Source organism: Panthera tigris, chromosome C1 (assembly GCF_018350195.1).
Source record: "Panthera tigris isolate Pti1 chromosome C1, P.tigris_Pti1_mat1.1, whole genome shotgun sequence".
NCBI classification, from domain to species: Eukaryota; Metazoa; Chordata; class Mammalia; order Carnivora; family Felidae; genus Panthera; species Panthera tigris.
In genome coordinates this window covers 149,772,010-149,786,736 of record NC_056667.1, presented here as the reverse complement: position 1 = coordinate 149,786,736, position 14,727 = coordinate 149,772,010, and the positions used below count along the sequence as shown (strand labels likewise).

General features: G+C 35.8%; 1 protein-coding gene across 2 annotated transcripts in view; it reads right to left on the bottom strand.

Moving 5' to 3' along the window:
* SLC4A10 (solute carrier family 4 member 10) overlaps positions 1-14,727 on the bottom strand; it is a 188,251-nt gene that overhangs the window by 149,737 nt on the left and 23,787 nt on the right. For both annotated transcript variants that reach the window (XM_042997242.1, XM_042997241.1), the window contains exon 2: positions 10,108-10,254. The gene's annotated coding sequence lies outside the window, so the exon portion shown is untranslated. The remainder of the gene's footprint in view (positions 1-10,107; positions 10,255-14,727) is intronic.

Genomic DNA, 14,727 nt, shown 5'->3' with positions numbered 1-14,727 from the left:
TCATTCTTTCTCATTGCCATGTAATATTCCATTGTGTATATAAACCACAATTTCTTTATCCATTCATCAGTTGATGAACATTTAGGCTCTTTCCATAATTTGGCTATTGTTGAAAGTGCTGCTGTAAACATTGGGGTACAAGTGCCCCTATGCATGAAACTTAATTTAAAAAGAATATAAATGAATGAATGAATGAATAAACAAATAAACATAGGCAAAGACCTTAACATAAGCCTCACCAAATAAGATAAACAGATAGCAAATAAGCAGACACAAAGACTCTCCACACCATATGTCATCAGGGAAATGCAAACTAAAACAAGATACCATTATGCATCTATTAAAATGGCCAAAACACTGAATGGTGCTCGGGACCAACACCAAATGTTGGCAACAATGTGGAGCAATCAGAACTCTCACACATTGTTGGTGGGAATGCAGAATGGTGCTGCCACGTAGAAGACAGTTTGGTGGTTTCTTAGAAAACGAAACATATTTTTACCATATTATCCAGCAATCACACTCCTTAGAATTCACTCAAAGGAAGTGGAAACACGTCCACACAAAAACCTGTACACAGATGTTTTTGGCAGCTTTGTTCATTAAGTGCCCAAACTTTGAAGAAACCAAGATGTTCCTCAGTAGGTGAATGGATAAACTGTGGTACATCCAGACAATGAAATATGATTCAGTGCTAAAAAGAAATAATCTATCAAGATATTAAAAGACATGAAGGAAATGCAAATGTATATGATTAAATGAAAGATGCCCAGGGGTGCCTAGGTGGCTCAGCCAGCTGGGTGTCCAACTTCAGCTCAGATCATGATCTCACGGTCTGTGAGTTCAAGCCCCGTATCAGGCTCTGTGCCATCAGCTCAGAGCCTGGAGCCTGCTTAGGGTTCTGTGTCTCCCTCTCTCTCTGACCCTCCCCTGCTCATGCTGTCTGTCTTTCTCTCTCAAAAATAAATAAACATTAAAAACATTTTTTAATAATAAAATAAATGAAAGAAGCCCATCTGAAAAGACTACATTAGTATCTAATTCCACCTACATGACATTCTGGAAAAAGCAAAAACTATGGAGAGAATAAAATATTCAATGGTTGGCAGAGGATAGGAGGGGGAATGAATAGGTTGAGCACAGAGGATTTTTAGGGCATTAAAAATACTCTGCATGATATTATAATGATGGATATATGTCATTATGCATTTGTCCAAACCCACAGAATTTACAACACCAAGAGTGAGCCCTAAAGTAAACTATTGGACTTAGGGCGATTATGATATGTTTATGTAGGCCCATCCTTGGTAAAAAAAAAAAAAAAAAAAAAAAAAAAAAAAAAAAAATATATATATATATATATATATATATATATATATACACACACACACACACACACACACCATTCTTGTGGGTGATGTTGTTAGTGAGGGAGGCTATACATGTGTAGGGGTAAGGGATATATGGAAAATCTCTATAATTTCCTTTCCATTTTGTTCTAAACCTAAGACTGCTCTAAAAAATAAAGTCTTAAAAACTAGGGCACCTCAGTTTTTAAATGTTATTGTTCACACCAGTCTGCAGCCTATATCTTATGCATGATTATATGTATTCAAGAAGAAGGAGAAAAAAGAAATTACGTTTATATAGCATATTTGCTTCAGGCATTATTTCTTTTTTACAATGTTAATAATGTGAGGTTTGGTTTTGTTACCAAATATTTTAGGAAGTTTGTCAAACTAAATTTTACAGCAAAATGAACAATAATTGAGTCAATAGCCAAGTCTGGTGCTTCACTACCTCTTCAAAGGAAGATGCCAATTTCCTGGATGGAACATGAATATTTATTTTGAAATGAGACTGATGAATTCCTATAAATATCAAATGTACTTAAGAAAATCAACAGTGTACTATATACATTTCCAATCCAGTGTATCTTAAAAAAGAACCTGGTACTGCCTTTTTCTTAAAAGTGTACTATCTGGGTGATAGTTTCTAACATCTACTAAACCAAATCTTATCAATATCAAATGAAATACTTCTAATCTGCCTGTTATCTTAGTGGCTAGTTGTTCTGGACCAAAAAAAAAAAAAAAAAAAAATCAGTACTTTGAATAGCCATTAAAAAAACAGCATAAATTGCAATTTTAGAGTTACACTAAGAAATCAATTAAGTCTTTCTGTTAGACCCACCCAGTGTGAGAAGATATTTTGTATTGCATGACACCTGTTCTAACTACTCACTCACTTGTCAGCAATCACATCCCAGGGTAGCCATGCCTCAACATTGGTACTATGTTCCTCTTGTTTTTGGATCATTTTTGTCTCATCACTGTTTTCAATGACTTTTTCCAGTTTACTCTGCATCAGTAACCTGGGGATCTATAGTATCATGCATCCAGCCCCAAAACTCAATTGTTGTGCACATGAACTGTACATTTAAGCCTTATTACTCTTTCCCCTCATAAAGCATCAGGATCACTCACCACACACTTTAAAACACTAATCATTAAAAAAAAACAACACAAGGACAGTCATGAATAAAGAGAATTTGAAAGTCTGAGGTTGGGTACCAAGTATTTAAAAGGCTTCTCTAAGACACAATGGTAACAGCAATAGTATAGAAAATGATGATTTATTAAAGTAAGATCATCTACTCAAGGACAAGAAGTATTTTATTTGGGTTCAAAATAACGTATAACTTCCTGTAGCCGGTTTTTCATTCTTTAAAGTATAAGTGATTGTATAGGGATTAGGGAATTCTCACAAAAGTCTTTTCATGATTATCCTACCAACATATTTTTAACACCTTAAAGAGGGGCTCAGGTTATGTTTCAATATGGCAAATGTTCAAATGTTTTAAGGACTATTCGTTTAGTCTATATACCTTACAATTGCATGACATAAATCATGTAAATTACAGTACTATAAAAATCAGAAAAATGTTTCTAGGCATAAATATTTGTCTTAGGTTGATAGATAGTTTATTTATTTTTAAGATGGTAACTGAGGACATAGAGCATTATGATACAAACTGTAGCCAAGAATATGGTGGATCAAAATAAGGGCCTATTTCTATATTTACTAAGATATATAATGGATATAAATAATAGCATAGATGAAGTTGCGCTAAGGAATAATGGTCTTAGTAGTGTTTCTGGAATCTGCAAGACTGATCAAAAGACACCATTAGAACAGTGAAAAGGAAAGCCATAAATGTGAGAAGGTATTTGAAGTATGTAAAAGCACCACAGGACTTATATTGCTAATATATAAAGAAACTCTACAAATCAATAGGAAAAAAAATCCAGTAAAAAAATTCTCAATTAAATTTAAAATTTATTAATTTAATTTTAATTAAATTTAAAAAATTTAAAGCACTAAAGTTGGATAGGCACTTCATAGAAGAGGCTATCCAAATGCCAAAGAGCATATGCAAAGTTGTTCAATCATATCAGTATTCAAGAAATGTAAATTAAAACAACATGGTATTATACACCTTACCAGAATGGCTAATGTTAAGATAATGCCAAGTGTTGACAAGAATGGAAAATGACATAAACCCTCATACTTTTCCGGTGGAAGTATAAATATGCACCCCACTTTGGAAAATTATTTGGCATTATCTACTCAAATTGAAAATATGCATACCAGGGGCACCTGGGTGGCTCAGTTGGTTAAGTGTCTGACTTCAGCTCAGGTCATGATCTCACAGCTCGTGAGTTCAAGCCCTACTTCGGGCTCTGTGCTGACAGCTCAGAGCCTGGAGCCTTCTTTGGATTCTGTGTCTCCCTCTCTCTCTGCCCCTCCCCTGCTCACGCTCTCTCTCTCTCTCTCTCTCAAAAACAAATAAACATTAAACAAAGTTTTAAGAAAGAAAGTATACATACCCTACAGCTCAACAATAAGTTCTAGGTATGAGAAATACATGTGTGTACCAAGAGATATATGAAAATGTTCAAAGCAACAAAAGTAGCTTCAAAATGTAAATGACCCAAATGTCAATCAGTAGAATGCACAGCATATACAAGTAAACGGATACTACACAAAAATGAAAATTAATAAACTAAAACTATGGCCAAAAACATTGGTGAATCCCACAAAAACAATATTGAGCAATAGAGAAAGACAGAAACAAATATCTCCTATATGACTTCATTTATATGAAGTTCAAAAACTGCCAAAACACCCAGTATAACAAGACAAGCTCGTGATCCTTTTGAGGAGGAGAGGTAGATAGTGACTGGAGGGATCACTAAGAGAGGTTTGTGGAATGCTAGCCAAGATGGCAGTTACATACATGTTGATGATCATTCACTGAGTTGTACATTTATGTGTCCACACTATAACACTCTTAAATATTTGTTATACATTATAATAAAATGATTTTTTAAATATTAATACTGTTATATAACAGCTAACTGAGAGTTAAATAGGAACAGAAAGTCATTACCCATCACAAAATAGCTTTCTGAAGTCATGTTTTCTATATTTGCTTTCTTATTTCCTGAAGCATATGCACAATTTACTATATAAAACTAGAAAAATCCTAGGCTTAATTCCATGGTTGTGCTAATTTCTATAGTACATTTGTGTCCCATATTTTACCCAAGCATTTTATACAGTCTATGGTTTTTAGATGTATTTCTACTGCTTATAGATTAACTAATTATAATTGATCTACCTCCTATCATCTTTCCTGTTATGTTCTTTGTTGGGAGACTAAGAAACAAATCAACATTAAAGTGTTCTGAATTTCCCTTGTTGTCTTCATTTTTTCACTGACTTCAGGTTTATGCTTCAAATTTATCACTTTTAAACAACCCATTCATGTTCCCGGTTGAAAATATAATTTCAAGGCACCCGGGTGGTTCAGCTGGTTAAGCAGCTGATTTTGGCTCAGGTCATGATCTCACTGTTTGTGAGTTCAAGCCCAGCGTCAGGCTCTGTGCTGAGAGCCTGGAACCTGTTTCGAATTCTGTGTCTCCCCCTCTCTCTCTGCTCCTCCCCAACTCACGCTCTGTCTCTGTCTCTCTCTCAAAACTAAACACTAAAAATTGAAATATATATATATATATATATATATATATATATATATACACACACACATACATACATATATAATTTCATAGTACAAAAGGTAAATATAAGAGATTACATGAAAAATAACAAGATGCCAGATTTTAGCAGTTTTCTAATATCAGAATTGATTGTAATAGGAAGGAGAATAATCATCATATTCTTATACAAACTATCATGTTTATTATGTGCAGTAACAAAAGTAGGTTGAACTTATTTGCCAGCATCAAACGTGTTTTCTATAATCAAAGCATCACCACCACCAGTACCACAAAGCTGAAAAGGTGGGTCTATCTTTGGACTCACCTAGGAATCACAATTCAATCATCAGATCTGGCAGACTAGAACGAACCATTGCAGGTCTGTGATATATGCATAATCTCTTTTGGCGACAGTAAAGGCCTGTTCACTTGTATCTGGATGCAGCACTAACACAACCGGGTCCCTAACAACACTGCCTTACACAACTAGGTCATATAATAAAGTGGGATCTGGCTGATGTTCCTCATACAGTTTGGTGACAAAAATTTCTTAAGAGTGCCGAAATTCAAACATTTACCCCAAAATCTTTTTATTAAATTGATGTTTGCTCCAGAAATATGAGATAAATTATCACATGTCTCCACAGATTCATACTCCAATTTACAACCTAAACTTCCAGGTTCCTGGAAGCAGAGGGGGACCTATGCTCCCTCACATTCTCCTTTATCCTATATCACTTAGGAAACTGAATTCTGAAGAATTTTCAGGCACCTGTAAGAATGTCTTCAAAATATTTTCTTTGAAATCCTTTCAAGTAAAATAAATATTTTTTAATGTTTATTTTTATTTTTGAGAGAAAGAGACAGAGATGAAGAGAGAGTGGGAGCACGGGAGGGACAGAAAGAGAGGGAGACATAGAATCCGAAACAGGCTCCAGGCTCTGAGCTGCCAGTACAGAGCCCGATGCGGGGCTTGAACTCACGGACTGCAAGATCATGACCTGAGCTGAAGTCAGATGCTTAACTGACTGAGCCACCCTAAATATGCCCCTAAAATAAATATTCTTAATAAATATTCTCAGAAATTTTCTATGAAGCCTTCAGCATAGTAATCTCATATATGCTCACAAATATATCAAAGCAGAATATCAAAGCCCAAATCAAGTGGGATGGTGTTTATAATATGGATATGACTGGGTACTTGATTATCAAGGCACCTGAACTGACTGTGGGTTAGGAATAAAGACAGATGATTGGTCCTGAAGAAGCTGAAAAAAAAAAGTGAAATCTAGGAAGTTCTACTGCTTAGAGACCACCAGGGTGCCAAACATTTGTCCCTGATAAAACAGATCTTAGGTCTAAATGTCAACAGAGATACTCAGATGGTTGGGGGAGGAAGGAAGTAGGTGGCATCCAAAAATAGTGGCTGACACATCAGAGGGAGAATCTGGGCCACCTGACTAATTTCCAGTTTTACCAAATAAAGAGGCAGAAGCTTCTTCAGATCAATGGTTCTTGATCCTAGCTGGATATTAAATCACCTGGGATACTTTTTAAAGAATAACAGTGCCTAAGGAAATATCCAATATTAGTTGAAGTCTTTGAGGGTGGGGCCCAGCATCAATATTTTTTAAAGCTCCTCAGATGATTCTACTGTATAACAGGGTTTGACAAGGAACAACTTGTAGTGTGTATATCAGTTATCTAAGTATATTATTAATGTACAGATTCTGATTCGAAAGGTCTGGGGTAGGGCCTGAGATTCTGCATTTCTAACAAGCTCCCATGTGATGCTAATATCACTAGTTCATGGGCCACACTTGAAATAGCAAAATTTCTAGAACAGTGGATCTGAAGCTTGGCTGCACATTAGAATTCTCTGGGGGTACTTCAACCAAATACCTACACTTAGGCCCCACCCCCAGAGATCCTGATGGGTATGGGGCTTGACCATCAATATGTTCTGAAAACTCCTAAGTGTAGTCAATGTTGAGAACAACTGTTGTGAAAAACTGACATACTGCATTAAGCCATAAGAAAAAAAAAATGATGTCAGAAGCAGGGGGAACAAGTTTATTTATGTTTATTTAGTAAGCATTTCTCAGTATGCTGAGATATTCACAATGATGTGAATATATTGTCTCAAATACTAGAAGATGAAAGCTCGAAGTAACCATTAAAGTTTAGCCCAACATATATAATCCATTCTCAGAATCTAAGAGAGAATCTGTATATAAGCAGGTGGAGGATTGAATGAGAAAAATCTACCTAATTTTCACTTTATTACATTCCCAGACTCCACCTCAGAAAACAAAACAAAACAAAACAAAAAAACACCTGAAAATGACAGGGACCCTTATATACCTCTGAGCTCACTGACTCAGAGATGACCATCCTTATATCATGCAGGTGAAGATTCCCAGAATACGTTTCCTTACACACTCCAGACAACAGTCATTCTAACTCTGGCAGAAATACAAGCTACTGGGGGAAGGTTAATGCTCTAACTATACACACTGATTGAAACAAGGAGCATACTGATGCCAGTGCCTCTCTAAGAAAAACAACTGGGAAACTATACAAATACTACAATTAATATACCGTCAAAACAATCTGAATGGCCCAAAGGAAGATCATACCTCTGAAAATTATCCACTTCAGGATCAAAAGAAAATACCCAGCAATAGCTGGGAATCATCAGTAGACTATAAATTATAAACAGAAAGCAGAACAACAAAAACTAGTTAGGAAAGGACAAGAGAAAATGTAAAGAAAATAGTACATGATAAGAAAAAATTTTAAGAAAACTAAAAATGCAACCACAAAATAAACCAATAACAGAAATAGTAAAATGCAAAACTGATATTGCAGATAATCAAATGGATAATATGAGAGACTAACTTTAAACTACAGAGGAAAATGACAAAGAGCAGATATAACTAATCCAACAGGCAGATAATTAATATTCACAAAGAAGATAACAAAGGAAGTGGAACAGAATCAGATAAAATAGGAAAATGTGCTCTAAGTGGAAAAATATCAGTATATGCACATTGGAAAGGCTTTTTAATACACCCACCATTAGGCCTGTCTTAGCAAATTTCTTAATTAAAGGGACACAGAAAAATGTCTATAAGCATTCAGGCTTAAAAGATACAATGTTAAAAAATGAAAGAAAAAAAAAACACCCATAGAGACCATAGACTTCTCTGCAACACTTATTGAAAACATACTGAATAAAGCAATATTTATAGAATATTAAGAGCAAAATTGTTACCCCAAACGTTATATGCCACTAACTTCATATCTGAATACAAGATAATGACTAGAGTGGTATTGTGGGTTTGAGCAGGGGTCAGGGATTATCTAAAATGGGAGTCTCTCTCATGTTTAAAAGATGCTGAGAATAATCCAGTTGCAAGGAAGAGGTCAACCGGATTATAAATTGTGTACATTTCCAGGTAGGAGGAAACAGGAAATAAAACATAACTGAAAAGAAAACTCCCTTGTTATATCAAAAGAAAGTTTCAGATACAGGCACATAGGAGAGAATGGGAATGAGTTGGTTCTGATGACACATTTTCCCTCCAAAGTAGAAAGCATCCACTAAGTGATAGTGAAAAAACCGATGTTGAAGAATGATGAAAAAGTTTGAAAAATAGTCAATTTGAAAATCAAAGAAATGCAATAGAACTGGGAGGCACTGTTGAAGGTTGTTTGTGTCATGAATTTAAATAGTTACAATCTGCCCTGCTGAATGATTATGGTCAGCACAGTGTGCCCATTGTGGAGGCAGGGAGAAAGCAGGAACATGGAGGGACCACCAACATAAGTATGGTTAAGTGGGAGTAATCGTATGAATAAAATTAAAACAATAAACCTATGATATTCAGAATATTAGCAAAAGTATTAGTAAAATTATAGGCTATGAGATCAGAGTAGAATAATAAAATAATGCAAGAAAGATGGCAGCATGGATAGAAAAAAGTAGAGCGGTCAAGGAGTTGCACAGGTAGACAAGAAGGAGAGACACATGTTCTGAAAGCATTGACGATCTCAGAGCAAAGTAATTATGGTTGAGTAGGGGAACTAGGTGCAGTGAAGGAGAGGGTCATAAGAGATGGGAAAGCCAGGTTCTTGGTTATGTCATGAACACAGGCATTCATGGCACTCAGAAATTGTTAATAGTTACCGTATCACTATAGTTTGATATTCTGTATCTACTTCGAAAGGAAGAACATTCAAAATAGTAGAATGTCCATGTCTTAAGAGGGAAATTTGGACAGCATCAGCAATGGTGTATGTGGGAACTTAATAAAGGCATTCCCCTCTGGATTTTTTTTTTTTTTTTAATGTTTCTTTGTTTTTGAGACAGAGAGAGAGAGAGCATGAACAGGGGAGGGTCAGAGAAAGAGGGAGACACAGAATCTGAAACAGGCTCCAGGCTCTGAGCTGTCAGCACAGAGCCTGACGCGGGGCTCGAACTCACGGACCATGAGATCGTGGCCTGAGCCGAAGTCAGACGCCCAACCAACTGAGCCACCCAGGCGCCCCTGGATTTTTAACTACTTACAGCAATGACTATTATTTGAATGTGTGTGTGTGTGTGTGTGTGTGTGTGTGTGTGTGTGTGTATACACACAATAAAGGGTTTATACAACTAAGTTTTACTACTTATGTGTATTTCCTCAATCACAAGGCTATATAAATATATATATAATTATATATTATATATTATATACATTATACATTATATATAAATATATATATAATATATATATACAATAAAGGGTTTATACAACTAAGTTTTACTACTTATGTGTATTTCCTCAATCACAAGGCTAAGCCAATTCTCAACTTCACAAAGCACAAGTTGTGTTCAATCAAGTTTTTTTTATCTCTCATTTCTCCCCCATCTGACCAAACAACATCTTTTGTAAAAGTATAAACAATTTTGTGAGTATGAGGCATTATTGCTAATTATGGATTTAGCAAGTATATTATTACCATCGTAAATTTAATAAAAAACAAGGAGAAAGAGTCTTACCAAAGGAAGGTGACTCCCTTCCATCCTCTAATCCCGAATCTCTCTCTCTGTCTCTCTTTCTGTGTTTATGACCACGATGCCTGTGACGTCGATGGCTTTTTCTTCCTCCCAGGGGCACATGAACTCCAATAAATAGTGTCCGATGACCTTCATCAGAAACAAATGCACAAATTAAAGTCTGAATTATTCCAGAGTACAGAGGATAATGATTTACATATTAATGGAACTCCATTCAATTCAATCCAGCAAGTCGTTTTAGAATGTTTATGATATGTACGTCTTGGGGCTTAGCACTGTATTTTTGCATTTATACCTATTTGAGTATACCACAAATCTATCACAAACACTTATAATACTAATTATTTGGTTGTATATTTTATAATCACCTTTAATTTATTGTCTTAATCTCTCTGTGTCTATCCTCCATAGTTTATAATTATACTCGTCTCATTAAAAAAAATTAAAAAAGCAATTGTTCTATTTTCTCCCTACCTCCAACTAATGGTGTTATCTTGACAGTTCCTTTCCCTTCACAGTTAAGTATGTGAAAAAATCACTATCTAATAAAATAGATTCCACCAAGGTCCCCATTAATGCCAAATCCCATGAAATTTTTTCAGGTCTGTTATTTCTATCTGTGGCACTTGATACTTGACCACTCTCTTCTCTACGACCCCTTTCTCCTGGCACTCCTCCTCCTCTTTTGTTTTGTTCCTATTAGTTTTCTTTGCTGGTTCCTCTTCTATTCACCCACTCAACGTTGGATATCCCCAGATTCCATCTTTGACCTTATGATTTCAGCTGTTACATACATATTATGGGCTTTGAGATCTAAAATTTGATGCCAGATTGCTCTCTTGGACTGCAGGCCTATGTATCCATCCACCTATCAGACATATTACTGCGATATCCTTTTCACAGGCACATCAGACTCAACATGCCCGTGGAATTAGTCCTTTTCTTTGTCTCCCAAGGATCTACTATCATCTATCTTAGTAAGTGCGCCATCTATCTACTCATCTCAAAGCCCATCTAAGTTATCATCAGGTCCTCCTTTACATCTCTTAAATCCATTCCTTCTTCAGTATCCCTAGTGCTATTCTCTTAGTTGGACTCTGATCCTGTCTTACCATGACTCTTAGAACATTCTCCTTACTGATTTTTTTTTTCTTTCCTAGCTGCATTCTTGTCCCACCTCTTATCAATCTTGAATGCTGATGGCTTTTTTTTCTTTCAAAAAAGCAAATCTGACTAATTATTCCCCTGCTTTAAACTCACTGATTATTCGCTGTTGCCTGTAAGATAAAGCTTTTAGTACTCTATAAGACCAAACAGTATCTTGCCTCTGCCTATTTCTCTGGCCAGGCTTCTAAATACACTCTGCTTCGCAAACTATGAGCCAGTATGAGCCCCTTCATCCCTTGATAGCCAGATGTTCTCAAGTCTCTGTTTTTACTTAATATTGTTCTTATTCTTCCAACTGTAGAAAATGTCTTTACCTTGTCTCTCCTGACTATCTGATAAATACCTACTCATCTTTCAAGTCTAGTGTAAGGATTATGCCACCTATAAAATTTTCTATACCCTCTCACTCTAAATACAGTTGACTACTCTCTTCCTTAAGGACCCTCTAGTGCTTAATCAATAACTCTTAATTGTAATTATTTACCTATAAGTAGTTTTCTTCCTAGGGAAGGCCAATATGTTAGTCAATTTGTATCTTTAGCACCTGACACAGTGCCTGGCATACAGCAGATGCCTAACAAATGTTTACTGAGATAACAAATATTTTATTGAGTGGTATTGTGCTAGGTATCAAGAATACAAATATAAACAAGATATTATTTTATTCTTATAAGTCAGCAGGTTTCAGCCCTCCCCAACTTGTATAAAAAGTGGAACTCACAAGTGTGATATATTGCCCTAGGTATCCCTGCCTTGAACAAATATATCAAAATCAATGAAGAGATATGAACCCCAAAACAGACATACATTAATCTGTGCATTCAATACAATCACAAATTTCTTCTTTTTATTTTAGTTAACATACAGTACAATATTGGTTTCAGTAATAGAAATCAGCGATTCATAACTTACATACGACACCAATTGCTCATCACAAGTGCCCTCCTTAATACCCATCAATACCCATCACCTGACATTATTTCAATGTTAACTAGAACAAATAATCTAAAATGTATAGGGAAAAACTGAAAGAAAAATAATCAACAACATTTTGATGAAGCTCAGGAGGGAGAATTTACCTTATCAAATATCAAAATATACCACAAAGTTGTATACTTAAAATAATTCCCAAATGTTGGCACCTTAAGTGTTAGTAATTTCAAATTTCTTGGACAATTGCTACATTGTTATTCTCTAATATGTTGAAGATTATTAATCAGGGAGAATGTGCAAAACAAGAAAGAATTCAGATGGAGTCTTGTATAAAACTAGCATTTAAGAATCGGAAAAAAGAGGGCGCCTGGGTGGCTCAGTCTGTTAAGCGTCCAGTGCCTGGTGTTGTCTCAAAGTCATGATCTCACAGTTTGAGTTCGAGCCCCACGTCTGGCCCTGTGCTGACAGCATGGAGCCTGTTTGCAATTCTCTCTCTGCTCTTCCCCCACTCGTTCTCTCTCTCAAAATAAAGAAATAAGCTTTTAAAAAAAGAATCAGAAAAAGAGAAACCAAAGTTTAAAATTTAAAAACATGAAGTCCCAGGCTTTCAATTCAATATGGGAGATTAGGGGCGCCTGGGTGGCTCAGTTGGTTAAGTGTCTGACTTCAGCTCAGGTCATGTCTAATGGTTCATGAGTTTGAGCCTCACATTGGGCTTACTGCAATCAGCACAGTGCCCACTTTGGATCCTCTGTCCTACTCTCTCTCTCTCTCTCTGCCCCTCTCCCCCTCTCATAAATAAAGGAGATTAGATACCTGGTTTTTATCTCTATTTTCTCTGTTAACTATCTTCTTAATGCCAAGTTAGGAAACAGTTTCCTTTTTTTCGTTTTAAAGTTGATGAATTTATTTTGGGAGGGCGGGGTGGGGTAGAAACAGGGAGAGAGGGAGAATCCCAAGAAGACTCCACACTGTCAGTGCAGAGCCTGACAGAGGACTCAGACCCACAAACAATGAGATCATGACCTCAGCCAATCAAGAGTCGGAGGCTCAACCCACAGAGTCACCCTGGTGCCTCTAGGAAACAATTTCTTAAAGAGAACTAACCATAAAAAAATTATTAATAAGTTCTATTACATTTAAATCAGGAACTTGTCTTCATTACAAGAGTTGGGGAGGGGGGCAAAAACATAAAAATATATTTCTAACACATATAACTGATAAAGGACCAATAAACCAGATATAAAAAGAAATCCTACAAATCCTAAGAAAAGGATAAAAACTGAATAGGAGCACAGAAAAAAATTTTAAATAGACACTTAAGAGACAAGAAAATACAAATTGCTAATATGGGTAGGAAAAGGTGCTCTACTCCACTAGCTCTCGGGGAAATGGAAATTGAAACAAACCATAATTAGATACCTCTATACCCCCACCATCTTGGCAAAAATTGAAATGGTTGACAATTCTATGTTTTGTTGTGGTACAGACCAGTTTCTCATCTAGTACCAGTAGTGTTATACGGAACTACTTTGAAAGAATACAGCATTTTTATTGAAATTGACAATATGCATACTTTATAACCCAACAATTTCCCTAGACCCTAGAGAATTGCATGAAGATGTAAAAATGTATAAGAAACATGTATAGGAATCTCTATAGCTGCACTGGTTATAAACACAAAGTGCTGGAAACAACCCCAAAATACATTAACTGAATGCATAATAAAGTAGGGAGGTATTCACACCATGGGATATATACAATAATAGTGAACAAACCACAGATATGCACAATGTAGAGGAATCTCACAAACAGTACTGTGCAAAAAATGTATATATAATTTGCTTTATAAGGCTTGAAAAATGGAAAAACTAAAATATTTTGTTCAGAGATGCATATATAAGAAAAGATTAATACAAAAATCAGCATAGTTGTTTACCTCTACAATAAAGGTGAATAGAAGCTGTGACTGGGGAGAGAGAGGCGCATGAGGAGCTTCTGGGGCATTAGAAATGTTCTGTTTCTTGATACAAGTTTTTGCTTCAATAATGTTTATGAAAATTTATACATAAGCTTTCTGCTCTTTTCTGTATGTATGTTTCATTTCAAAATTTAAAAAATCAGGGGTGCCTGGGTAGCTCCGTCGGTTAAGTGTCTGACTTCAGTTCAGGTCATGATCTCATGGTTTGTGGGTTCAGGCCCCAAGCTGAGCTCTGTGCTGACAGTTCAGAGCCTGGAGCCTGCTCAGATTCTGTGTCTCCCTCTCTCTCTCTGCCCCTCCTCTGCTCATGGTCTCTTTCTCTCTCTCTCTCTCTCTCTCTCTCTCTCTCTCTCTCAAAAATAAACACACATTAAAATTTTTTTTAATTTTTAAAAAAATTTTTAAAATTAAAGAAACCAACAGGGGAGAGTTGCAAGAAGGGGACAGTTAACCAGTTTACATGCTATAAAGAAGTCATATAAGATTAAGACTAAAAATTAGTCGTTAGGTTGGAAATTAAT